We start from the raw sequence: 25,807 nt of genomic DNA, 5'->3' as shown, positions 1-25,807 counted from the left end.
GTATTCGTGATGGGAAGATCAGGGTATTAGTGAATGGAAGATCAAGGTATTAGTGATGGGAAGATCAGGGTATTAGTGATGGAAAGATCAGGGTATTAGTGATGTGAAGATCAGGGTATTGGTGAATGGAAGATCAGGGTATTAGTGATGGGAAGATCAGGATATTAGTGATGGGAAGATCAAGGTATTAGTGATGGGAAGAATTAGGTATTAGTGATGGAAAGATCAGGGTATTAGTGATGGGAAGATCAGGGTATTAGTGATGGGAAGATCAATATATTAATGATGGGAAGATCAGGGGTATTAGTGATGGGAGGATCAGGGTATTAGTGAAGGGAAGGTCTAGGGTATTAGTGATTGGAAGATCAGGCTATTAGTGATGGGAAGATTAGGGGTATTATTGATGGGAAGATCAGGGAATTAGTGATGAGAAGACCAGGGTATTAGTGATGGGAAGATCAAGGTATTAGTGATGGGAAGATCGGGGTATTAGTGATGGGAAAATCAGGGGATTAGTGATGGGAAGATCAAGGTATTAGTGATGGGAAGATCAGGGTATTAGTGATGGGAAAATCGGGGGATTAGTTTAGTGATGGGAAGATCGGGGTATTCGTGATTGGAAGATCAGGGTATTAGTGAATGGAAGATCAAGGTATTAGTGATGGGAAGATCAGGGTATTAGTGATGGAAAGATCAGGGTATTAGTGATGTGAAGATCAGGGTATTAGTGAATGGAAGATCAGGGTATTAGTGATGGGAAGATGAGGGTATTAGTGATGGGAAGATCGAGGTATTAGTGATGGGAAGAATTAGGTATTAGTGATGGAAAGATCAGGGTATTAGTGATGGGAAGATCAGGGTATTAGTGATGGGAAGATCAAGATATTAGTGATGGGAAGATCAGGGGTATTAGTGATGGGAAGATCAGGGTATTAGTGATGGGAAGATCTAGGGTATTAGTGATTGGAAGATCAAGGTATTAGTGATGTGAAGATCAGGGTATTAGTGATGGGGGTGGATATTAGTGATGGAAAGATAAGGGTATTAGTGATGGAAAGATAAGGGTATTAGTGATGAGAAGATCAATGTATTAGTGATGTGAAGATCAGGTGATGGGAAGATCAGGTGTATTTGTGATGAGAAGATCAAGGTATTAGTGATGGGAAGATCAGGGTATTAGTGATGAGAAAATCAAGGTATTAGTGTGGGAAGATCAAGGGTATTAGTGATGGGAAGATCAGGGTATTAGTGATGAGAAGGTCAGGGTATTAGTGATGGGAAGATTAGGGTATTAGTGATGAGAAGATCAGGGTATTAGTGATGGGAAGATCAGGGTATTAGTGATGGGAAGATCAATGTATTGGTGATGTGAAGATCAGGTGATGGGAAGATCAGGTGTATTTGTGATGAGAAGATTAAGGTATTAGTGATGGGAAGATCAGGGTATTTGTGATGAGAAGATTAAGGTATTTGTGATGGGAAGATCAGGGTATTAGTGATGGGAAGATCAGGGTATTTGTGATGGGAAGATCAGGGTATTAGTGATGGGAAGATCAGGGGTATTAGTGATGGGAAGAATTAGCTATTAGTGATGGAAAGATAAGGGTATTAGTGATGGGAAGATCAATGTATTAGTGATGTGAAGATCAGGTGATGGGAAGATCAGGTGTATTTGTGATGAGAAGATTAAGGTATTAGTGATGGGAAGATCAGGGTATTAGTGATGGGAAGATCAGGGTATTAGTGATGGGAAGATCAGGGTATTAGTGATGAGAAGATCTGGTTATTTGTGATGGGAAAAGAAAAAACGCACTCAGCACATTTTATTTACAGTTATATGGCGTCAAACATGTGGTTATGGACCACATAGATAATGAGATAGGAAAACGGCTGTCGCCACTTCATGGGTTACTCTTTTCGATTAGCAGCAAGGGATCTTTTATATGCACCATCCCACAGACAGGGTAGTACAAACCTCGGACTTTGGTATACCAGTCGTGATGCACTGGCTGGAACGAGAAATAGCCCAATGGGCCCACCGATGGGGATCGATCCCAGACCGACCGCGCATCGACCTAGCACTATACCACTGGGCTGTCTGTGATGGGAAGATCAGGGGTATTAGTGATGGGAAGAATAGGAATCCTAGTCTTGGAAAGATCAGTAGTAGTAGGGGGTAAAATAACAATCTTAAGAGATAGCAAGCTTATTTGGGTGTTACTGTTAGTAATGAAGAGATGAGGGGTCCTAAATATATGGAGTAAATCGGTCTCGGGGGACCAGCCTCTTAGTAACAAGATAAGTGTTGATTAAACAGAATAGAGCAATAGTGATGGGAATAACCTCACTGTAAGCGTGTGTATAAGCTTTATAGCAGTGTTACGTAGCTGCATGCTCGCATGTTGTAATGCATTGTCCAGTAAATATGAGGTCAGTGTATTGGCCATGGATGTTTTTGAGCATTGTAGTGCGAAAGATCAATAAATTCCTATTTGATCTATTCTAGATCAATGCTTTGTCATTGACACAACAACACCTGTGTGCTTTTACACATGTACAGTACAGGTGATGAAACATGACAAGCCCACATTGTCAGTCCCCTACACATTACACTTCATTTAGACTTGTTTTCTCTTGTTTGTTCATTTGGACAACAAACACGTGCTGGGTCCTGTGATGAATCCAGCAAGTTTTATATGCCCTCCCGGGACACTCATTGGCTTCCCTTTCTGTAGACTACACTCGCTGTTTAATGCTCTAAGCGGGCAGGATGTAACTAGTGGTAAAGCACTCGCTTGGTGCGCAGTCTGTTCAGGATAGATCCCCATCGGTGGTCCCATTGGGCTATTTCTCATTCCAGACAGTGCACCACGACTGGTATATATGAAAGACTGTGGTATGTGCCATTCTGTCTGTGGGATGGTGCATATAAAAGATCCCTTGCTACAAATGTCAAAATATAGCAGGTTTCCTCTCTAAGACTAGATGTCAAAATGACCAAATGTTTGACATCCATGAATGTGCTCTAGTTTTTTAATTCTCTTAAACCACATTTCCTGTTCATTCTCTCAGACCTCTGTATAATAACCTGTTAATTTTGTCTCTCTTTCCATTTGTCTGTCCTGTATATATACTACCGGCCTCGGTGGCATCGTGGTTAGGCCATCGGTCAACAGGCTGGTAGGTACTGGGTTCTGATCCCAGTCGAGGCATGGGATTTTTAATCCAGATACCGACTCCAAACCCTGAGTGAGTCCTCAATGGGTAGGTGTAAACCACTTGCACTGACCAGTGTTCCATAACTGGTTCAACAAAGGCCATGGTTTGTGCTATCCTGCCTGTGGGAAGCGCAAATAAAAGATCCCTTGCTACTAATCAGAAAGAGTAGCCCATGTAGTGGCGACAGCAGGTTTCCTCTCAAACTCTCTGTGGTCCTTAACCATATGTATGACGCCATATAACCGTAAATAAAATGTGTTGAGTGCGTCATTACATAAAGAATTTCTTTCTTTGTATATATACTCTTCAAAAAAAGAAACGCAAAAGGGTACAAATGGGTTATAACTCCGATTTTATGTTTCCTACCGGTTCATGCTTTGTGAATATAAGGTCATTGCATGTCCCAAACACATTCCCACGGTTACATTCGATAAAACGCAGCTACTGTAAAATAAAGTTTCAAAATGTGAATATTCGCAAAAACGCAGCCACGTGCAAACCATGTCACCACTGCACGTGCGTTGTCTGCACGTGCAACATGAACACCGACAGTATAAAAGTGCAGGGTGTTCGCTTGCCTGGCCTCTGTATCTGGCCGACAGTTGACAATCCAGGACATGCCACGTCTCAGTGAACCGCAGAGAAACAATGCCATCGGCCGACTAGACGCAGGCGAATCCAGAACGGCCGTTGCCAGGGCATTCCATGTGTCCCCAAGCACCATCTCCAGACTGTGGGACCGTTACCAGCAACATGGATCAACACGTGACCTCCCTAGATCCGGTCGACCACGGGCCGCTACATCTGGGTACGCCACCTTCGGGAACGATTGACTACTGCCACCTCCACAGCCGCAGCAATACCAGGTTTGCGCAGGATATCCGACCAGACCGTACTGAACCGCCTACGTGAGGTAGGAATTCGTGCCAGACGTCCAGTTCGAGGTGTCATCTTAACACCACAACACCGTCGACTCCGACTGCAGTGGTGCCAGATTCATCGACAATGGCCTCAACTGCGATGGAGACAGGTGTGGTTCAGTGACGAGTCCCGATTTCTGCTCCGACGTCATGATGGAAGATGTCGCGTGTATAGGCGTCGTGGTGAACGTTATGCGGCAAACTGCGTGCAAGAAGTGGACAGATTCGGCGGGGGTAGTGTCATGGTGTGGGCAGCCATCTCACACACTGGCAGAACTGACCTGGTCCACGTGCAGGGCAACCTGAATGCACAGGGCTACATTGACCAGATCCTCCGGCCACACATCGTTCCAGTTATGGCCAACGCCAACGCAGTGTTCCAACATGACAACGCCAGGCCTCACACAGCATGTCTCACAACGGCTTTCCTACAGAACAACAACATTAATGTCCTTCCTTGGCCATCGATATCACCGGATTTGAACCCAATTGAGCATCTATGGGACGAGTTGGACCGACGCCTCCGACAGCGCCAACCACAGCCCCAGACCCTGCCCGAGCTGGCAGCAGCCTTGCAGGCCGAGTGGGCCACCATCCCCCGGGACGTCATCCGTACTCTGGTTGCTTCAATGGGCAGGCGGTGCCAGGCAGTTGTCAACACACGCGGAGGCCACACCCGGTATTGACTCCAGATGACCTTGACCTTGGTGGTGTGTCCTATCACTTACTCACAATGGACTAGAGTGAATTGTGAACAATCCTGCAACATTTGGTAATTATTGGACTCACCATTCAATAATTAAATCAATTCTCCAAATGTTACGACAATGTGGTTTTGCGTTTCTTCTTTTGAAGAGTATATACTAGTCACAACAAGATATGGGCAAGTATGAATTTTCACCCCACATTTTAAAAGATTTGTAAAACATATCAAGGCAGTAATAGATAATGAAAAGTATGTTACAGACATGGTCAAAGCACTGTTGATGTATATTGAGCATGTCATGATACACCTACATGTACCTGACAATACGATACGTATCATAATACATATCTCAGAATATGATACGTATCTCAATACATAACCCACGATACGATATGTATCACAATACATATCCCATGATACGATACGTATCACGATACCTGATTCACATTGTTTTCACAGTAAAACAAGCAGTTGAAGCATACAATGTAGGTGAAGTGATTTAACAATAAGAAATAAACCTGATAAAAGTAAAACACTGATTAAACACAGATTGAATGTAGAAATACAACAATCATAGACACATTGACATAAGCATGCACATATTCTCTGTCCACTGTCTTAATAAATAACCTGTCAATACGTACATACCAGTACAAATTGGTGTTGGTAAATGAATACAGAATTAATATAGGAATCGATACATGGTCAAAATAGGAATCGATACACAAGCAAAGGGTATCACTATCATGTATCGTATCGTCGGAGTCCTGATGCACCGGTGTATCATGACAAACCCTGTTGTATACATCCATCAGCCTTTTGCTCACAGCTTGTTTGGTCGCGGGTATAAATTTTGGTTGCAAAAGCATTTTAAAAATACAAAATGGTTGACTTTTTAAAATGTTTGCTGATTAAGCAGGACACCTGCCTGAGAACTGGGTGCTATATGTGAAACTAATTTTTTATGGAAATATTTAGGTTGGTGGTACAGCGCTCACTTGATGCGCGGTCGTTCTGGGATTGATCCCCATCGGTAGGCCCATTGGGCTATTTTTCGTTCCAGCCAGTGCTCCACAACTGGTGTAACAAAGGCCGTGGTATGTACCATCCTGTCTGGGATGGTGCATATAAAAGATCCCTCGCTGCTAATCGAAAAGAGTAGCCCATGAAGTGGCGACTGCGGGTTTCCTCTCTCATTATCTGCATGGTCCTTAACCATATGTCCGACGCCATATAACCATAAATAAAATGTGTTGAGTGCGTCGTTAAATAAAACATTTCTCTCTTTGAAATTCCTTTTTTATATTAAGACTTTTCATTTTTGAATTGGGTAGGGTGGGTATAAATATTGTTGGGAATCTGGCTTTGGATAACCATAACACAAAGACATAAAATGAGCATTCTGGCCGATGGCCTAACCCAGGCATGGCTAAATTATGGCGTATCTATGCAAGAAGTGGCGAGACAATGGGTGTGACAATGGCTGCAAGAGTGTTTCCATGTCACCGGCAGAGCAACACCCCACTACCTCTCGCCCCCCCCCCCCCCCCCACCCACCCACCAGATGCAGTGTTTATGTGCCCCATGACTTGTGACTAGTATTTGTTTTCAGGATTAAAAAAAAAAATTTGCCAAAAGCTTGTGTATACAGTGGACTCTTGTCTAAACTGGACTCGTTTCGTACCGTCGAAATAGTCCAGTTTACACAGAGGACCGGTTTAGACAGAGTTCATCCAGGGTTATGGTTCTTGAATGATCGACAACTCGAGATCAACAATGACATTTGAACCCATGGATGGTTGGGAATCGATTATTTCACAGACATAAAAATATACTTATAAAGGGACATTCCTGAGTTTGCAGGTATTTTTTAGGTGTTATCCACTAATATAGACTTTTTAACGATTGTAATTACATATCAAATATATTTTTCTCAATAAAATATTAGTGGCTGCATATTAAAGTGTTTCTGGTCGTTCAAATATTTGTACTAGGTTAAATTTCATTTTATTTCCTAAAACATTATTTATTCATACGTACAAAATTATTTGAATACAAAATCCAGATCTAACGACCTACCGCAATAAGAGTAAACTTCACATGAGTGCGATTACATTTTGTATTTGATCTTGCGACGGCGTCCTGATTACTCGGCAATTGACGATCATTGTTAAACTAATTAAGCAGCCCATCATTCAGTCAAATCCCAATCCGGTGTAGACAGAGGTAATTAATGCATGAACAGTTCTTTCGTTCCCGATTTTTTTTATCCGAAGTCCGGAGTAGACAGAGTACAGATTAGGCAGAGATTAATACCTAAGAGGTAAACGGTAGCTGGACGGGGCTTTAGAAATGGACCGGTTTATGCAGAGATCCGAATTACACAGAATCCGGTTTAGACAGAGTCCACTGTATAGCTTTATCATATTGAATTACAGATCAAGATTAATTCTCTAAGCGGGCAGGATATAGCTAGTGGTAAAACGCTCGCTCAATCCCCATCAGTGGGCTTATTGGGCTATTTTTTATTCCAGCCAGTGCACCACGACTGATATTACGTAGGTGAAATGTGTTGAGTGTGTCGTTAAATAAAACATTTCCTTCCTTCGTAGGCCATGGTATGTGCCATCCTGTCTGTGGGATGGGACTTGTAAATAATCCATTGTTACTCATGGAACAATGTAATGGGTTTCCTCTCTATAAGACTATGTCAAAAATCAGCAAATGATTGACATCCATGATTAATAAGAGTAGCCCATGAAGTGGTGACAGCGGGTTTCCTCTCTCAATATCTGTGTGGTCCTTAACCATATGTCTGACGCCATATAACCGTAAATAAAATGTGTTGAGTGTGTCATTAAATAAAACATTTCCTTCCTTCCAAATTTTTTTTATGCAATGTCTTAAGATACTGAATTTGTTTCGTTTTTTTTATTGTTGTTTTTTTATGATGATAAAGAGTTACAAATTAAGATTGAGTTTTATAGGAATTTGTCCATTTACTGAGTTATGGACCATGAATTTAGGAAATATTACAACCATCACAGTGTCCCAGACGTTTCTTTACAATTGCTGAAATTTTGCATATGGCTTTATCATGTACAGGCTCTAGTGGTGTTGTTAAACAAAACAAACAAACTATACTACAGTCACAAGTCAAGATTGAGTTTCATGAGGATTTTCCCATTTTTTGACAGTTAAATACTCAAAAAATCTAGATAGCAAGAAATGAGCATTTATTAACTAGTTTGGGTAGGAAAAAGTGTTTTGATACATGTTTTAATTTTTTTTTTTTTTTTTTTTTTTTTTTTTTTTTTTTTTTTTTTTTTTAGTTGAAGAACAAAAAAAGTGAAGTACATGTACTCAGTCTGTTTTGAAAAGTTGTTTTTGCCAACAGTGTCGTAAATGAGTTCTTTCCCTGTTGAGTTAATTCATATGATATTTGTATTAGCACTGTTTGCATTTTGTATACAAGGAAAGGAAATGTTTTATTTAACGATGCACTCAACACATTTTATTTACAGTTATATGGTGTCAGACATATGGTTAAGGACCACACAGATATTGAGAGAGGAAGCCTGCTGTCGCCACTTCATGGGCTACTCTTTTTGATTAGCAGCAAGGGATCTTTTATATGCACCATCCCACAGACAGGGTAGTACATACCACTGCCCTTGATATGCCAGTCTTGGTGCACTGGCTGGAACGACAAATAGCCCAATGGGCCCACCGATGGGTAGGGATGGGACGTTTAATTTTTTTTTAAATTCGGTTTGGTTTTCGTCTTTTGGTCCACGGTTGATTTATTCGCAGTTCGATTTATTCATGATACATTTTACAAGTAGTACAAGTATGCCAGTTATCATACATACATCTTTATGAACTATTTTAAGAGCAAGACATTTTATTTTTAATGGTCATTTGTAAAATTATTCTAAATATAAAATTATATCTTGACTAGAAAACAAAAATTGCAGTTTTACCATGCCATGTTAGCCTGTTGGGTCTGGGATATTTGGGCAATGTGTCCCCCAGGATTTGAGTTAAGAGAGTTGGCAAAATCATTTAGGGATAGTCTCTCAGGTATTTTATTTTTTAAATTCAGTTGTCTTTAGATGCATTCTGGCGTACATAATATATGAGTGTGACAGTGTCATGTACACATTATAGAAGTCTAAAATAAAGATATATGTCAAGACATATTTCTGTAATGTTTATTATTACTTGATGAGAAGTATACATATGTAAACAAATTTAAGTAAGTATTACTCGATATAAGCACAATACATAATATATATGTTGATTATTTAACTCAACACAATTAAGTTACATAAAAAGCTGATTATTTTTTTTAGATAATTAGCATGCACAAGTACATGCACATAATATATAATAGTGAATTATTTAACTAGTTATTATTATTATATTTTTTTTTGGGCTTGTACTGAAAGTGAAAAAAAAAATGTGCAAAGATTTATTTAAAAAAATAAAATAAAATAAAAAAATGTGCAAAGTAGTTTGCGTACATTGTAGTTCAAGAACTGCGAATGATTTCGTCCCGATAAAAACTTAAGAAAATTAGTGATGTTGAATCATTCTAAATTAATATGACTTTACTTTCAATTTTGACAACTGAGAGATAGAAATGAGGTATTGGTATTGTGGACCAATGTTCGGTGATCCATTCGCATCATTAAAGGCATATTGTCACAGACCACTGACCTATTTAATGGTCTAACAAAGTATTACCTGAACAAAAATAATTTAATTGCCCCTATATATACTTTATTCAACCATCTTCATAACCACCATACTCCATTTATTAATGACCGGCGTCGTGGTTAGGCTATCCTGCCTGTGGGAAGTGCAAATAAAAGATCCCTTGCTGCTAATCGGAAAGAGTAGCCCATGTAGTGGTGACAGTGGGTTTCCTCTCAAATTCTGTGTGGTCCTTGATGCCATATAACCGTAAATAAAATGTGTTAAGTGTGTCGTTAAATAAAAACATTTCTTTTCCATTTATTAATGACATTTTGTAATTTAAATAATTGAATTTTGGCAATGGTCCATAATTCAAAAACTATACTTAGCGAGAGGGATGACATGGATTTCACTCCATCATGGTTCAGTTAAGGTAATGCGATAGCTAGATTTGGTTTCCAATAGTTGATGTAATTTTTTATTTTTATTATCCATTTTTAGAGAAATAAGGTCCTTAAATCAGTGACAGTATGCCTTTAAAGTATAATTAAGTACAAAAACGTAATGTGGAATTGAATGTCAGTAGTTTGAAATTAAATGTCAATAGCATGGTTAACTATGGATGAGAGGATCTGGCTGCAGTCATCTGATCCCTCATTTCGTTTTATTAGTATGATGTATACGGCCTCAATATAGCATATAGCATGTACATGTATACCACACAGAGGCGTAGAAAGGTGCCAAAAAGTGTGGGGGGGGGGGGGGGGGGGTCACACTTATATTTACACACTTTTACACTTATTATAAAGCAAATATAAAGCAAAATATCTGAAAAGTGCTGGTTCAGTCTTTATAGATTTTTACCCCCATTGATTACTTTAACAGACATTCTCTTGCGATAATTGATCAACTCAGTGTGGTGGGTCTTGGTGCTTACACAGGGATCCTGACCCCAGTATCTGGGTCACTGGGTTACAGGCCATTGATTTTTCTTAAAGGCACTTGCAAACGTAGTTTTAGGTAACCCACTTCTCCTGGCCCAGCAGTGTTTCTGCTAGAAAGACATTTTTGGGTATGGCGCTATGGAACTGAATGCAACCACAGTCAACAAGGGGGTGGGTGGGTGGGTGGGGGGGGGGTTATGGGTTAAGTTTAGGGTTATGGTTAAGAAAATCATACATTAATGATAAGAGTAATTAATTTTGTTAAAAGATTTAATATTTTAAAAACAAATTGCAAAAATATTTTGGTATAGCACCATACCCATTTTACCCTCTGGCAGAAACCCTGCCCAGTGTAACAGGAAATTTACCACCATGAAAATCTCCCCCTCCTCCAAGGGGTAAATATCCTAGGAAATATACCCCCTCTCCTGAACACTTCCCCTCTTCCTCAATTTTGTTCATGATTATAAAGTGGGATATTTCCTAGGGGGACGTATATTTCCTAGTATATTGGCCCCTACACCCATATAATCTTGCAAATATACCCTCCATATTGTAACACAAATTTGAAACAAGTGAACTTTTTTTTTTTTTAATTCGTTATTATTTCATGATTGTAGTGTGGGGATGTCAAGCAATAATGGAATATGTTTAAAATATGTAATTCTCTCTTAATTAAAGTATGTGGATATCTCCTAGAGGATATATTTCAAGGATGTTGAGCTGCCATGGAAATATACTCTCTCTTCCCCCCCCCTCCCCCCCCCCCCCCCCCCAATTATCATGCAAAGTTTAATGTTAACATTGTCAAGTAAGTGAAATACATAGAACATATATATTTTTTTTAATGTGTAATTTTCTCATGATTGAAGTGTGGGGATATATCTCAGTAGGCTATATTTGCTAGGATTGTGGCCCCCACCCCCATATAACCTTGCAATATTAAACAATGTCAAGCAAATGGAATATGTATAAAATATGTATTTCTCTCTTTGTTAAAGTATGGGGATATCTCCTTCAAGATATATTTCAAGGATATTGCCCTGGGGAAGGGGGTATTTTTCCTAGGAAATATACCTCTTACCCATAATCATGCAAAGTTTAATGTTAACATTGTCAAGTAAGTGAAATACATAGAAAATACTCTATTTTTTCTAGGAAATATATATCCCCACCCCCATTGTAATGCAAACGTGAAACAAGTGAAATATTTTTAAAATAGTTAATTCTTACATGATTGTAATGAGGGATATATTCTAGTTGGGGATATTGGTCTCCACCCACATGATCATGCAAATGTTAAACAATGTCAAGCAAATAGAATATGTATAAAATATGTATTTCTCTCATGGTTATAACTTATAGTGTGGGGATATCTCCTAGGGGGTATTGAATAAGAATAAGAATAATTTATTTGCATAACATCCGCATATGAGCAGAGCAAAAACAACAACTTAATGTACATTTATCTACAGTAGTGTTGGGAATCGGTTGCAATTTCATCATCGATCATCGGTTGTAATTGGTTAGCACTATAATTGATCGACTTTCGATTATACAATCAGTTAGAATGTAGGTCTATAGGAACTTGGAGAGTATCGGACAAATTCAGAACTATGCACCTATTTTAAAATAGATACATGTATATATTTCATCATGATGATCATCTAAAATGTCTGAAGTAGTAATTTTTACTTTTAAATGTTCTTACATTTCCCAAACAGATAGCTTTTACTTGAGATTTTGTTGCAGGTTTGTAATGCTATCAGATTGCTGTATCTCCATGATATGATATTTGCACATACAGGTATGGTTAGGGTTGGATACTCACGATGAGTATGAGGTAGTTCATAACTTATTTTAGTAGACGAATCGTCCATGGACAACTTACCCGCTTTTCGATTTTATTCGGCTTGATGGTTTTTTTATTTAGTTTGCTGCCACTGTATGTGGTTGCACACCTCTTGTTTGTTTGTTTGTTTCGTTTAATGACACCACTAGAGCACATTGATTTATTAATTATCAGCTATTGGATGTCAAACATTTGGTAATTTTGAGATATTATCTTAGACAGGGTTTCTGCCAGAGGGTAAAATGGGTATGGCGCCATACCCAAATTTTTTGCAGATTTATTTTTTAAGTTGACCTTTTGACAAAATTAATGACTCTTATCATTACTGTATGATTTTCTTAACCCTAACCCTGAACATAACCCATTTTCTTTCTGGGGGAGGCCCTCCATACTCCCTACACAGGGTAGCACAGACAGGGTAGCACATACCACGACCTTTGATATACCAGTTATGGTGTACTAGCTAGAGCGAAAAATAGCGCAATGGGCCCATCTACGGGGATTGATCCTAGACCAACCATGCATCAAGAGCGTTATACCGCTTGGCTACGTCCCGCCCGAGTTAATCATTGATTTAGTGTGATTTTGGGATCATACTCTTTATTCAGTTGTATGACACATATGTATTGTTTTCTATGTTAAAACTTTACAATAAATAGAGATTATTATACGAGCTTGTGTGTCGTACTGATTTTATGAAACGCGTGTCAGGATTTTTGTATTGCCTGAGCGAGAGCGAGTGTAATACATGAATCCAGACACGCGTTTCGTAAAATCAGTACAACACACACTCAAGTGTAATTCCTTTATTATTCATATTATTATTATTATTGTTGTTTTCTTTATGAATAACAAGACCCAACTCAAAATGTTTCATCCACAACTAGAACGAGACGACGAAATGACATCATATTTCAAATGCACAGTCTGAGCTAGGTCTGGAGGAGCAACATTATTGTATGACGTCGTTTCTCAAACTTACGTCATTACACTTATTACATGTGTGCTTCGTATGATTATTATTAACTCGGTTATCTTGAACCATATGGATAATAAATAATGCTAGAATTATAATTTGTTTATTTAATAGTGTGAGTAATATAGTATTCATCTGCATCATGTTTTGTGCTGGGGCTTCATTCACTCATTCATTCACTCATTCACTCATTCACTCACTCATTCATTCACTCATTCATTCACTCATTCACTCACTCACTCACTCACTCACTCACTCACCATCATGAGAGATGAATTCACATATTATGGACTAATGTAATTTGAGAAAGCAAGGTTGATTTATGCTAGAACTACATGTACAAATAAATTAATATTCTGATGAAGAATATCATCATCGTCGTTAACATGAATAGTCTGGGTGGGGAAAACTTTATTGCTGTCAAGCTGTTGCTATTTTAAAGCTTACATTGTGAATAATGCAAGGCTGAACCATGCAATACACTGTAGAATGTACAATTATCTATACACCTAGATGAATGAAAAAGGAAACAAATATTTGTTTAATAACACATTTTTCAAATACATCTCTTCTTGGTTATTTTGACACTTTGTCAAGAAAACCTGTTGTCTCATCATTGGGCTATTTCTCATTCCAGCCAGTGCACCACGACTGGTTATATCAAAGGCCGTGGTATGTACTATCCTGTCTGTGGGATGGTGCATATAAAAGATCCCTTGCTGCTAATCGAAAAGAGTAGCCCATGAAGTGGCGACAGCAGGTTTCCTCTCTCAATATCTGTGTTCCTTAACCATATGTCTGATGCCATATAACCATAAATAAAATGTGTTGAGTGTGTTGTTAAATAAAACATTTCTTTTTTTCTTTCTGTTGTCACATAGGCTACCTTTACGGAAAAAGCCACATGGTTACTTTTATATGCACTTTCCCACAGGATAGTGCTTACATGTGTACCATCTTAGAATGAAGTATAAAGTAGTAGGACATACAACAGTTGATGATTCTAGGAGCTACTGGAAAATTACCAGTGCACAACAACTGGTGAAAGGCCATGGTGTGTGCTTTCCTGTCTGGAAAAGTACATTAGGAAAAATGTAGCTGGTTTTCTTTGATAACTACATGTCAGAATTACCAAATGTTTGACATCCAATAGCCGATAATTAATCAGTTTGCTCTAGTGGTGTCATTAAACAAAACAAACGTCTTCTACTTGGAAGTTACATGTACCCCTCAACTGATATTTCAGCTGGAGTAATTATTAACTTTAAGAAAACGATTAAAATTGTTTGTTAGATAATGTTATTGTTTTATCATGTACCTGTACTGTATGTAATAATTGAATAATTTAATTATGACTTGTTTTGTCAGAATTACCAAATGTTTGACATCCAATAGCCGATAATTAATTAATCAATGAGCTCTAGTGGTGTCGCTAAACAAAACAAACGTCTTCTACTTTTAAGAAAACAACTAAAATTGTTTGTTGGATAATGTTATTGTTTTATCATGTACCTGTACTGTATGTAATAATTAAATAATTTATGACTTGTTTTACAGATAACACTTGGAAGACCATGAAGCTGAGTTTCAGTACTGGTGCCTGTCCCAGTTTTCTGCCTGAATTGAAGGTTTCTCAAGGTTTCATCAGTTGTCTCCCCTGAAATCAAAGCCATTCAGGTAATATGAAAAGAAAAAACCCATTTTGTTTAAAGTAGTTGGGTAGCTAAAAAAAACCCTCCAAAAGCATGAAACTTGGCATATAGATACCGTGATCCATGGCAAACATTTTCAGCAAGGCAGTAGCACCACTTGATGGCTAGGGATGATATACACATAGTAATGAATGCTTAAAGTGACATTCCTGAGTTTGCTGAAATTTTTAAGATGTTATCGACTAACAGAGACTTTTTAACAACTGTAATTACATACTAAATATATTTTTCTGCATAACATATTAGTGGCTGTAAGTTAAAACGTGTTTCTGATCTTCTAAAATTTGTACTAGGTTAAATTTCACTTTATTTCCTAAAATATCTTTTTTCGTATGTACAAAATTATTTCAAGACAAAATCCAGTTTGGGCTTCTTACAAATATTAAGACGACCAGAAACACATTGAATATACATACACTGATATTCTAAACAAGAAAATATATTTTATAACCCAGTGGGCCAGCTGATGATTAATAAATCAATGTGCTCTAGTGGTGTGGTTAAACGAAACAACTTTACACAAACTTTTACTATAATGGCCACAAGATGCCTTGATCTTAGACTTAGTTTAATTCACATTTACTCACAATAAAAAAAAAAAAATACTTGTTATCAATATACATGTAGTCACCAAATAAGTTTATTGTTCGAGACCGATGGCCAGTTGGGAAGAAAACAAATTCGACCACCATCATGATCGTATGAAAAAAAGAAAAATCGAACCACCATGATCGTATGAATAAAGATCTACAAGTCAATTATTTTGATTTCCTTTCACAAGTAACAGTTCACTAATGAATACGTAGACACCAGTAATCCCTGTCCCATCCCTGAAATGAACATACCTACTGATGTAATTTTGTTCAAGTCCTAAATTAAGTTAAATGATAAACAAAAAACATTTCCAGATATTTTGATGCTATATCTGCCATTTTTCTGTATCTGACACTGAAACAGTTGTGACTGTAACACAATGCAGGTGTAATTATGAAAATGGTGACTCTGGGTCTTTTTTAAGGTTGCACGTCACCATTTGTGTTTTGAACTTCCAAGTGTATTTTAAATTGTTTTTTTTAATTTTTGCTAAACATTACATAATTAAATTTGCAAGACTTGCATGATATTTTTTAAAGTGCATTATATAATAAAATAACACAAATTTAACAACATTATGCACCTACCTACATAAAAAAAAAAATACAATTTTTTATTTTTCATTTTATTATTAATTTGTGGGTGTGAAAGAAAGAAAGAAATGTTTTATTTAACGACGCACTCAACACATTTTACTTATGGTTATATGGCGTCAGACATATGGTTAAGGACCACACAGATTTTGAGAGGAAACCCGCTGTCGCCACAACATGGGCTACTCTTCTGATTAGTAGCAAGGGATCTTTTATTTGTGCTTCCCACAGGCAGGATAGCACAAACCATGGCCTTTGTTGAACCAGTTATGGATCACTGGTTGGTGCAAGTGGTTTACACCTACCCATTGAGCCTTGCAGAGCACTCACTCAGGGTTTGGAGTCGGTATCTGGATTAAAAATCCCATGCCTCGACTGGGATCCGAACCCAGTACCTACCAGCTGTAGACCGATGGCCTAACCACGACGCCACCGAGGCCGGTTTGTGGGTGTGAGTATTACATCATATGCCTTTTTAATTAAGTATATGATACACATTTTTGCAAACAATATTTTAGGTGGGTTTTTTTTTTGGGGGGGGGGTGGGTGGGTGAGTGATTTACCATTACACATGTAAATAAATATTAGACAAAAGTCCTGGGGGAAACACTGGTACATGTGCACTGTTGAAGGTCGGGATGTATCCCAGTGGTAAAGCGCTTACCTGATGTGTGGCCAGTATGGCATCGATCTCATTCGGTGGGCCCATTAGGCTATTTCTCATTCTAGCCATGTTTTTGCATTTACCATAGTTTGACACCCAATAGCCGATGTATTTTTCGTGCTGGGGTGTCGTTAAACATTCATTCATTCATTCATTCATTCATTCCAGCCATTGCACCATGACTGGTATATCATAGGCTATGTACTACTATGTGCTATACTGTCTGTGGGATGACACATAAAAGATCCTTTGCTGCTAATGGAAAAATGTACCGGGTAGTGGGTTTCCTCTTTAGGAGTATAAAAGTGTAACAAGCGATTTCCCCAAAGTTCAGAATTTTCTATATTTATTTTGAATGTCGCCCGTTTCCCCAGGTTCTTTTGATTTAGGTACTGAATTAACTACTAGCAACTGACTATCACAGAAGAAGAACAAAGATGAACATTTAACAGTTATTTTATTACACAACAAGATCACAAACAGGGCCCGCTTTCACAATTAAAACATTACAAATACAAACGAGGAAAGAGATAAGCAGCAATTAATGCTCGGCAGTGAAAAGAGATTTAAGAAAAAGATTTGGAAGTAAAAATATGCATGTAGCAATTTAAATTGCTCAGCTGAGAAGAGAATAAATAGACAATAACTTACGAGTTACGAGGAATTACGGATTATCTGTCCGAGTGAAATTGATGTTGTCAGTCACGAGCGACAGATAATCCGTAGTTCCCAGTATCGAGCGGGTTATTGTATTTATTACCCATCGTGTAAATAGTTTAGAAACTTAATCTTTGAACTTCTTACATGACACAGACTATATATACAAGACGTGAAAGTCTGAGGAAACTGATGTCACGAATGAAAAGCAATGATGTCAAAGGCTATCTTAAGGTACACAAATCAAATGTAAGCAAGAAAGATCACATTCATAATGAACTGATGTTTCTAGTGGGAAGTGAATGAACTACAAAGAAATTAGTTTAGAGCATGTTTAACTGTAAACAAGAACAAATTGTTGAAACGATTTCAACAAAAACTGAGCTAAATGTTTTGTAAAATCTCATCAACGAGAGATGACAGTCTAGGAAACCAATGACGTCACCAAACTAACGTCATGACATCAGCTGGGAAAGATAGAAAATATATTCACCCGTATCTCATATGGGTAATAAAATAGTATAGAACACAGATAGCAACTAAGGTGCCCGGCCTATGTGGTAACAATTACCTAAAAAAGATCAATACGGCAGAATAAAGTCAGAATGGGACAGCAAGGTGCAAACTTCAAAATACATATACAGTGGACTCTGTCTAAACTGGATTCTGTGTAATCCGGATCTCTGCGTAAACCGGTCCATTTCTAAAGCCCCGTCCAGCTACCGTTTATCTCTTAGGTATAAATCTCTGCCTAATCCGTATTCCGTCTACTTCGGACTCAAAAATCAAGAACGAAAGAACCGCTCATGCATTAATTACCTCTGTCTACACCAGATTGGGATTTGACTGAACGATGGGCTGCTTAATTAGTTGAACAATGATTGTCAATTGCCAAGTAATCAGGATGCTGGCGCAAGATCAAACACAAAATGTAATCACACTCGTGTGAAGTTTACTCTTATTGCGGTAGGCCGTTAGATCTGGATTTTGTATTGAAATAATTTCGTACGTACATGTACGTACGAATAAATAAATAATGTTTTAGGAAATAAAATGAAATTTAACCTAGTACAAATATTAGAACGATCAGAAACACGTTTAATATACAGCCACTAATATTTTATGCAGAAAAATATATTTGATATGTAATTACAATTGTTAAAAAGCCTCTGTTAGTCGATAACATCTTTAAAATTGCAGCAAACTCAGGAATGTCCCTTTAAGTGTATTTTTTATGTCTGTGAAATAATCGATTGCAAGTCTGGCTTGTATGACTGTGCTTCCCAACCATCCGACCGGCCTCGGTGGCGTCGTGGCAGGCCATCGGTCTACAGGCTGGTAGGTACTGGGTTCGGATCCCAGTCGAGGCATGGGATTTTTAATTCAGATACCGACTCCAAACCCTGAGTGAGTGCTCCGCAAGGCTCAATGGGTAGGTGAAAACCACTTGCACCGACCAGTGATCCATAACTGGTTCAATAAAGGCCATGGTTTGTGCTATCCTGCCTGTGGGAAGTGCAAATAAAAGATCCCTTGCTGCCTGTCGTAAAAGAGTAGCCTATGTGGCGACAGCGGGTTTCCTCTCAAAATCTGTGTGGTCCTTAACCATATGTCTGACGCCATATAACCGTAAATAAAATGTGTTGAGTGCGTCGTTAAATAAAACACTTCTTTCTTTCTTTCCCAACCATCCGTGGGTTGAAATGTCATTGTTGATCACGAGTTGTCAATCATTCAAGAACCATAACTCTGGATGAACTCTTGTCTAAACTAGTCATCTATTAAACCTGACTATTTCGACGGTACGAAGTGAGTCCAGTTTAGACAGAGTGCACTGTGTGTATTTATGCACCTCTTTTCCAGATTGAATATGGTTGCCTGCCTTATGCATAAATTAACTCAAAATCACTCATACTAATAATTAAACAACTAAACCAATAGTAAAATAATTCAGCATTTTCATTTATAAACTAATTCTGCACAATATGCAACAATGAAGAAAACGTTATTCCAAATTATATGTTCTCAAAATAATTCGATTCCTGTTTCAAATGTTTGACATCCAGTAGCCGATGATTAATAAATCAATGTGCTCTAGTGGTGTTGTTAAACAAAACACCGCTAATGTCTTCTGAGGGTTCATGTCCTGAGTAAAATAATCTTCAGCTGTTACAAGACTTACTTAGATAGATGTGCTTGCATGTATACATGGGTCATTCCGTGTCAATTCACCCAATGAGTTTGACCCCACTCCTGATTTTGACCGGCCTCGGTGGCGTCGTGGTTAGGCCATCGGTCAACAGGCTGGTAGGTACTGGGTTCGGATCCCAGTTGAGGCATGGGATTTTTAATCCAGATACCGACTCCAAACCCTGAGTGAGTCCTCCGCAAGGCTCAATGGGTAGGTGTAAACCACTTGCACCGACCAGTGTTCCATAACTGGTTCAACAAAGGCCATGGTTTGTGCTATCCTGCCTGTGGGAAGCGCAAATAAAAGATCCCTTGCTGCTAATCAGAAAGAGTAGCCCACGTAGTGGCGACAGCGGGTTTCCTCTCAAAATCTATGTGGTCCTTAACCATATGTCTGACGCCATATAACCATAAATAAAATGTGTTGAGTGTGTCGTTAGATAAAACATTTCTTTCTTTCTTTCTGATTTTGCTGTAGTTTGGTTTCTATGGAGATTTTGGCTGAAAAAGCTTAATTTTCTAAGATGAGCTCAATTGGACCAGCGATTTGGGTGCTACGGCCCACCCATTTTGGCATAAGGTTGTACTAGACCAAATAAAACCTCTTAAGTGACAATGTTAACATACATGTATGTGGTTTAAAAATTTAATTATGACCCAAAAATATGAATACTGCAACAGACCTCGAAATTCTGTGTTAGAAGCAAGGGATATTTTATATGCACCATCCCACAGACAGGATAGTACATACCACAGCCGTTGTTACACCAGTTGTGGAGCACTGGCTGGAACAAGAAATAGCCCCATGAGTCCACCGACGGGGATCGATCCCAGAACGACCGTGCATCAAGCGAATACTTTACCACTGGATTACATCCCGCCCCCACAGTAATTGGTGACCTGTGAGATGGCATGACTGTCTGTCTGTTGTGATTACACGGTTTTTATTACTAAGTACTAGAGCCTACAGACGAAAATATATCATATAATCGTAACTCCAGTTATCTGATATACATTGTCGGTTTATTTTCCAAAAACAATAACACGTGCGATCTGAACAAAACAATCAAGGATTTCTCGAATGTTACATGCACATAGCAGTAGGTCATCACGTTTTTTTTTCGCATGCAAAGGTGAAGGTCATTGGTAGAAGCCATGGCACAATTTTCGCTGTTGGCTATTGCTCTAACCCAGTATATATAGCATTTGTTGATGATGTATATGAACTGCTGAGAATGGGTAATAAATAGAATATTCAAGAATAACCACAAAACTTAAACAGTTCATATTTAATGTTTCAATTAATTGCCAAGATATTAATTTGGGTGATTTTAGCATGGGTCTGTCTGATAATAAACATATACTCTTCAAAAGAAGAAACGCAAAACCACATTGTCGTAACATTTGGAGAATTGATTTAATTATTGAATGGTGAGTCCGATAATTACCAAATGTTGCAGGATTGTTCACAATTCACTCTAGTCCATTGTGAGTAAGTGATAGGACACACCACCAAGGTCAAGGTCATCTGGAGTCAATACCGGGTGTGGCCTCCGCGTGTGTTGACAACTGCCTGGCACCGCCTGCCCATTGAAGCAACCAGAGTACGGATGACGTCCCGGGGGATGGTGGCCCACTCGGCCTGCAAGGCTGCTGCCAGCTCGGGCAGGGTCTGGGGCTGTGGTTGTTGCTGTCGGAGGCGTCGGTCCAACTCGTCCCATAGATGCTCAATTGGGTTCAAATCCGGTGATATCGATGGCCAAGGAAGGACATTAATGTTGTTGTTCTGTAGGAAAGCCGTTGTGAGACGTGCTGTGTGAGGCCTGGCGTTGTCATGTTGGAACACTGCTTTGGCGTTGGCCATAACTGGAACGATGTGTGGCCGGAGGATCTGGTCAATGTAGCCCTGTGCATTCAGGTTGCCCTGCACGTGGACCAGGTCAGTTCTGCCAGTGTGTGAGATGGCTGCCCACACCATGACACTACCCCCGCCGAATCTGTCCACTAACTGCACGCAGTTTGCCGCATAACGTTCACCACGATGCCTATACACGCGACATCTTCCATCATGACATCGGAGCAGAAATCGGGACTCGTCACTGAACCACACCTGTCTCCATCGCAGTTGAGGCCATTGTCGATGAATCTGGCACCACTGCAGTCGGAGTCGACGGTGTTGTGGTGTAAAGATGACACCTCGAACTGGACGTCTGGCACGAATTCCTACCTCACGTAGGCGGTTCCGTACGGTCTGGTCGGATATCCTGCGCAAACCTGGTATTGCTGCGGCTGTGGAGGTGGTAGTAGTCAATCGTTCCCGAAGGTGGCGTACCCGGATGTAGCGGTCCTGCCCGGGGGTAGTGACCCTTGGTCGACCGGATCTAGGGAGGTCACGTGTTGATCCATGTTGCTGGTAACGGTCCCACAGTCTGGAGATGGTGCTTGGGGACACATGGAATGCCCTGGCAACGGCCGTTCTGGATTCGCCTGCGTCTAGTCGGCCGATGGCATTGTTTCTCTGCGGTTCACTGAGACGTGGCATGTCCTGGATTGTCAACTGTCGGCCAGACACAGAGGCCAGGCAAGCGAACACCCTGCACTTTTATACTGTCGGTGTTCATGTTGCACGTGCAGACAACGCACGTGCAGTGGTGACATGGTTTGCACGTGGCTGCGTTTTTGCGAATATTCACATTTTGGAACTTTATTGTACAGTAGCTGCGTTTTATCGAATGTAACCGTGGGAATGTGTTTGGGACATGCAATGACCTTATATTCACAAAGCATGAACCGGTAGGAAACATAAAATCGGAGTTATAACCCATTTGTACCCTTTTGCGTTTCTTTTTTTGAAGAGTATATTAAAATAAGTCATGCCATGAAGAATATCAATAACCACAGGTTAATTTAAATAGCTATTTTTCTCCCTCTTCCTTCCTTTGTTTTTCGGAATTTTTTCAACCTTCGTTTTCTTGTTCGCATTTTTTATTTGGAAAACAATTGAGCTGCGGGAATCTGTTCCAGCAATTCACTTCTCTTTTTTTCATAACAGTATGACACGATAAAACTTTCGGCAATGCACAAGGTGTTTTTTTCGTAATGCTGTATGTTTCAACTGTAATTTATCGTTTGTTACATTCGATTTTCAGTTATAATACATTACAAAAAAACTGTATATACAAACACTTCTGAGGAACATCAAATTCATTTATGTTTTATTTTTTTAAACGTGATCCTCCAGTTAGGGTTGGGTCAGGATGTAGCCCAGTGGTAAAGCACGCGGTCGGTCTGGGATTGATCCCTGTCATTGGGCCCATTGGGCTAATATTTCTCATTCCAGCCAGTGCACCACGACTGATTTATCAAAGGCCGTTCCTTGACATGGTGAGGGGGCTTGTATGTCTCAGTGACCCAGAGAGTTATGCCAGCAGGAGCTTTGGCTTCTGTTAGGGACACCCAAGCTGGACTGGTCAATGGGTAGAGGCTATAGGTAGCACTATACCAATTAATTTCCGGTTGGGTCGAAGTTCGAGGTGCACCGAACTTTTGATAGAGAAGTTAACACCACAAGTCCTGTGATTGGTTATAAATGTGAGTGTGCTGGTTGTAAGAAAAAACAGTTTCATCTGGGCTACAAATGTATGCAATTTTATTTGATGTAGTACCACCGTGTCAAGTAGCCTTGTGCTTGGAACATGTGTGGGGTACCTGTAAAAAAAAGTACTAAAATTTTGTGCTAAACTAAGGGTGTTGTAGAAACATCTGGTTATACCGAAAATGAGCCATGAAAGGTACCATTTTCTGCAGTTAATACTTTGAAGTAGGGGTTGTAGTACTGAAATGTTTGGGTCATAGTTTGGTTGATATATTGCATATAGTGTTTTTAAACACAAATGTTAACATGGTCGCCTATGGCATTTTAATTGGTATAGTCTAACCTATAGCACATATTCAGTGCATAATAAAAAACATTATGATTTTTGTGATTTAATTAAATTAAACTATACTATTTGATTAATTAGCTGTCACTTGGCCATGCAAGTTCACAATGACCTTGACCGTGACAATAATTATTGTGCATGGCTCTGAATGGAGTTTGAATAAAAATTAGCACTGAGGAAAAGTTGGTTTTGGCCTATAATTCATACTATAAAGATTTTAATATTTTTATTTACATGATGTTTGACTTGCCATATACAACTGCTCTTAAATATGGTAATATATCTAGGCAACTTGAACTTAGATTTTAATAGCAATTTATTTTTATATTAAAAATAACATGTGCCAATATTGTGTTAGTCTTTAATTTCCATAAACATAGTTAATGTTTCATGTATGTACTTCTGAAAGCTTAACTTTTTAAAGACCTTGATTTTTATTGTCCTTTTGACATATTTATAGGGTGCTAAGTCATATTTTAGACAAATTTGTAGTTTTAGGAAAAACCTTTTTTTACTTTGAAGAAAAACTTTACCAAAGATATAATTAAAATTTTCAACACTATTGTGCCTTCTGTTCTCATTTATACATAACAATAAGCTTGTTAAACATATCTTTAGGTCTCTAGATCAAATCTTTTTTTTAAATAATCACTTAGTTTGCTTTCATGAAGTGTATTTTAAGTGTATACTAGATTTAGAACCAATTTTTCCAGATTTGATTATCTACCTTGGTGTAAGTTGATAATTTATTTTATTGTTAATGCTGTATTATCCAATGTTAATAGCTAAATAATATGCTGGATTACAGATTGTAGGAATACATCCACTATACATATTGTATTGATCTGGATTAGAAAATAATGCAATAAAATAGATGTTCGGGTAATTATGTCATTTAAAAACAGGTTATTTTAGTAATGAATCAAAAATAAATATGCGAAAGCTGCATGATAATTCCAGATATCACAAATATTTAAAACCTCCAACTACAATAAGGTATACATAAAATATAGTCAGGAATATTGGTGGCCGCCAATGGTTTTGATGGTCCATTTGGAAAATCTGCATAGCTGATGGATTTGAAATTCCCGCACATGGTAACTTGAAGATACCCACACTCAGCATATAAGATTTCCCTCCAACAGTGATGTGCAGGACATTAAGTCATTACTTCATACAGATGCAGTCATGTTGATTTTTCCTTCCTCGGACATTGTATTTTTTTAATACTGATATTTCTTTGATGTGCTTATTGAGGTCTTCATAATCTAGGGGTCAGCCAAGTACATGTGTTTCAAAAGAATAAGTTTAAGGAGTTTAGGTACTCTGAATATCCATGTTGTCTCTTCATATATAGCTGAGCACACACACACACACACATCAAACAGTAAATATCTTCAGGAGTATTATTATTATTATTTTTTTTTTTTTCAAATATGACATATTGCATTTGTACAAAACTGTACAAAATACATGTGCTTTGTGAAGTGTACATTAAATTAGGTTGCACTGTAGAAACAACAGTTTCACTGAGGTTGTCGGTTTATGTCAGAAGACACCAGATCCTGGTTGTCATAAAAACACATGATTCACCACCTTTTGGAACATATATGTTATCAGTATAGGTAGCACTATACCAATTAATTTCCGGTTGGGTCGAAGTTCGAGGTGCACCGAACTTTTGATAGAGAAGTTAATACCACAAGTCCTGTGATTGGTTATAAATGTGAGTGTGTTGGTTGTAAAAAAAATTAGTTTCATCTGGGCTAAAAATGTATGCAATTTTATTTGATGTAGTACCACCGTATCAAGTAGCCTTGTGCTTGGAACATGTGTGGGGTACCTGTAAAAAAAAAAGTACAAACATTTGTGCGAAACTAGGGGTGTTGTAGAAACATCTGGTTATACCGAAAATGAGCCATGAAAGGTACCATTTTCTGCAGTTAATACTTTGAAGTAGGGGTTGTATTACTGATATTTATGGGTCATAGTTTGGTTGATATATTGCATATAGTGTTTTTAAACACAAATGTTAACATGGTCACCTATGGGATTTTAATTGGTATAGTCTAACCTATAGACTGATATGGACTAAGGGTGAGATAACCCTAAAAGAAACCTCAAGTGCTGAAGTCAAA

General features: G+C 38.5%; 1 protein-coding gene across 1 annotated transcript in view; it reads left to right on the top strand.

Moving 5' to 3' along the window:
* LOC121387737 overlaps nt 1-25,807 on the top strand; it is a 91,854-nt gene that overhangs the window by 50,060 nt on the left and 15,987 nt on the right. Inside the window, exon 3 of the mRNA XM_041518935.1 lies at nt 14,876-14,995. The gene's annotated coding sequence lies outside the window, so the exon portion shown is untranslated. The remainder of the gene's footprint in view (nt 1-14,875; nt 14,996-25,807) is intronic.

This window comes from Gigantopelta aegis, chromosome 13, assembly GCF_016097555.1.
Source record: "Gigantopelta aegis isolate Gae_Host chromosome 13, Gae_host_genome, whole genome shotgun sequence".
Taxonomy (NCBI): Eukaryota; Metazoa; Mollusca; class Gastropoda; order Neomphalida; family Peltospiridae; genus Gigantopelta; species Gigantopelta aegis.
This window is presented reverse-complemented; position numbering and strand designations above follow the sequence as displayed.